Source organism: Lathyrus oleraceus, chromosome 5 (genome assembly GCF_024323335.1).
Source record: "Lathyrus oleraceus cultivar Zhongwan6 chromosome 5, CAAS_Psat_ZW6_1.0, whole genome shotgun sequence".
Taxonomy (NCBI): Eukaryota; Viridiplantae; Streptophyta; class Magnoliopsida; order Fabales; family Fabaceae; genus Lathyrus; species Lathyrus oleraceus.
In genome coordinates, this window is record NC_066583.1 from 291,566,552 (window position 1) to 291,569,872 (window position 3,321).

Genomic DNA, 3,321 nt, shown 5'->3' on the forward strand with positions numbered 1-3,321 from the left:
TGGAATAAGCAAGCACAAAGCATAAGCAATCAAACCAGTCTCATAAGAGATCCTCAATGCATCTTGTATCTTCCACATGGATGAACATGGTAATGATCCTCAATTAAGCTCAAAAGGAAACTACTTGTTCAAGAGCACACACATCAAAAGTTTACAAGAAAACAAACATCACACACTATATACATACAAGAGGCTTCAAACCATGGGTGGGCATTAGTCAAGAGGGGTCATGTCAACCTCGACAAACAAGCCAAACTGTAATGGGTAATCTATAACTCTTAACCACTAACATTGAAAGTTAGGGTGAAGCTGATCAAAGATGGAAATGAGGATGAGACCTCATACTCTTAACCCTGGCCGGGGTGAGCTCATGACAAAGAAAGCATGGGGATCCAGAAAGTGAGATCCTATTCCACTTGACAAACTTTGGACAAAGATCTTGGGTACATGTTCAGAAGCATCAGCATGTAGTGCGAGCATAAAGAACGACTCACTGAATAACGGGGGATTGGCTACTAATCCCTTTTATCCGTCAATTGCCTCTTCTCTTGGAGGACTTGTCAAGTAACACATGCCTCATCTTGGAGGTCTTTGGCACAATTGTAAACAAACACAAACAGAGCCTCTGAAGGAGGACTTTCCAGCAAAATGCCTGCCAAAAAGGTGACAGGACTTCCAGACTACATGAAGTAAGAAGATAACTACCTAAGTGGTGTATCAACCATAATCCAAAGCTCAAGCAAGAGCAAAAAGCAAGCAACTAAGGTACCTGTACAGAGACTAAACAGTTAATATTTCAGTCAGAAAACCAACAGACAAACAGTGAAACCATCCAACAATTACACAATCCAATGAACAATGCTCAAGCACTCAAATGAACTCATGAGCTCAAGCACATCACTTAAAATCCTACAAAACAAACACAAGTTAGAAATCAAATCATTTGCATCTCACAAAGTGAGAACAAATCAACCATCAATGCTAAATGTCCAAACCTGAAACACAAAGCACAGTTAGTTTATGCACAAAACACTAGTACAAAGACTAAGTTCAAAACCAAACCAAATGATCAAAACAGAACTCAATCTTCCATATAATGCACATTCAAACATTCCACAAAATGTCCTCAAAAGGACCAACATCAATTCAATAAGCAAATATCTCAAATGGCCTATGCTATGCAATGATCACAAAATATGCACAAAGTGAACTTCCAATTTAGAAAATTCAAATCAAAACAGAAATGCATGCAATGACTTTGAGATTTTTTATGCAAGTTCCTTATGTCACGAACAATCATTATGCAAAATATCAAATCCAGAAAGGTTCAAATGCTATGTGATCAAAAATGCAACAATCCAATGTCAAAAATGTGACACAAATTGTCACATTTATCTCCATGTGTCAAAAATAATGATAGCATATGAGAAAAAATCCCAACCAGTGCTCAAAAATTCATATCATGTGTGAATATCAAGCATGCAAAAAATTGGATCAAGAAGCTCAACATATAGAATTTCACAAGGCATTGAACACAAAATATCAATTTAGCACAATGTTCATTCAAAAATTCAAAAATCACAAACCAGACATCAACAAATCATGAAATTAATACCATAAAAAACTAGACATCAAAACAAAACTATGAAAAAAAATGGGATCAAATTGGATCATTTTTAGATTTTTAATGAATTTTTCAAAACAGCCAAACAAATGAAATAAAAAAATAACAATGGAGGGAAATTCAAATATTTGAATAAACTCAGAATAAACATCAACCATTTGATCTAGCGCGCGCCAAATCCAACGCTCCACATTTAAACACTCAAAGCGCTGCGTTTCATTAAACACGTTGGCATGCACGGTCAACATTTCAACACTCGAGTGGCAAGGTCAAAGAATCCATAGCCAATCAAACACACACGCAAGCAACACATCAGCACACAGCAAGGCAAAACCCTAAGAATTACAGAGACGTCGGAGCTAAGCTCCGGTCGTCTTCTCCGGCCAACTGCACGGCGGCTCAGGCACAAAAGTTTCCAGAAATGAACAAGGCATACATCAATCGAATCATCTTTCCATGTACATTCCAAATATCATATCCATTGATCCTAATTCCTACCAGGTTTTCCAGATCGAAGCAAAACATTATTGAGATCCAAACTTGAAGTTCATCATACATGCTCAATTCTCAACCAAATCAAAATCTAAACACATGTCCAAGCTCTACTAAACGAGATCTACACATCCATATCTACTCCACTACACTTGCCTTGAAGCTTTGAGCAAAAATGAATGGTTGAAAACACTTGAATCTTCCTCAATTTCAAACTTCCATCGCCATGTTCAATGGTTGATTCTTGCTCAATGAAGCATGATGATCAAGAATCTACAAGAATTTTTGGTGTTTGTGTGGAGAAATTCAAGATTCGAAGAGAGAGAAAAATGGAGGGAGTTTCAAATTTCAGATCTGAAAATGCTTCTCTTTCTTTGTTATGATTAGGGTTTGAGCTTTTATATGCCTTGTTAATGATGCTGCTAATCACACTTTCCATTTGTTAATCAAGATTAAGGAGATGTAAGGCAATATGCAAAAATGAAAATGAAGCTCTCCTTGCCATAATCCATGTGCTCTTTCTCATGCAAGGGTCTGAATCCACTCCAAATTATCCAATGGTCATGATGGAAGTGTTTGTTTGCTTGTAGCTTAAGCCAAAAATGAATTATGAATATTTTCTTCAAAATGCACATGTATGAAATAGTGAGAATACAAGCCATGATTCCTTTGCATAATTGAGCCAAATGAGGTCAATTTGAGATGTCTTGCACATAAGGAGCATTTTGCAAAAAGAATGGACCAAATTGGAGCTTTGTATCAAAAGTTAGGCCATTTTGAATTTCCATGCACACCTTGTGATCAAATGACCATAACTTCTCAACCATTCATCATATGGACATGAATGAGGACTTTTTGGAAAGGGGAGACAAAGATCTACAACTTTGATGTTCACCAAAAATCCATTTGAAACTTCTTTGACATTGACAAGTCAAGTTGAATGTGGAACAAAAACTTGCCAAATTTGGAAACTTTGAATTACAGGTCATTTTCCATTTTTAGTAACTTTTGCCATGACCTTTGAATATTCAAGATGGAAGTTTAGAATGATGAATAAGCCTCATTTGAACATGATTGAGGTGTCTCAACTCATTTCACCCACCTCATAGCCCTCAGTTGACTGCACAGTTGACTTTTTGGTCCTCAGATGACCTTGAAATGTTTTGATGAACTTGAGCCTTTACCACTTGATGAAATGGCTTCAA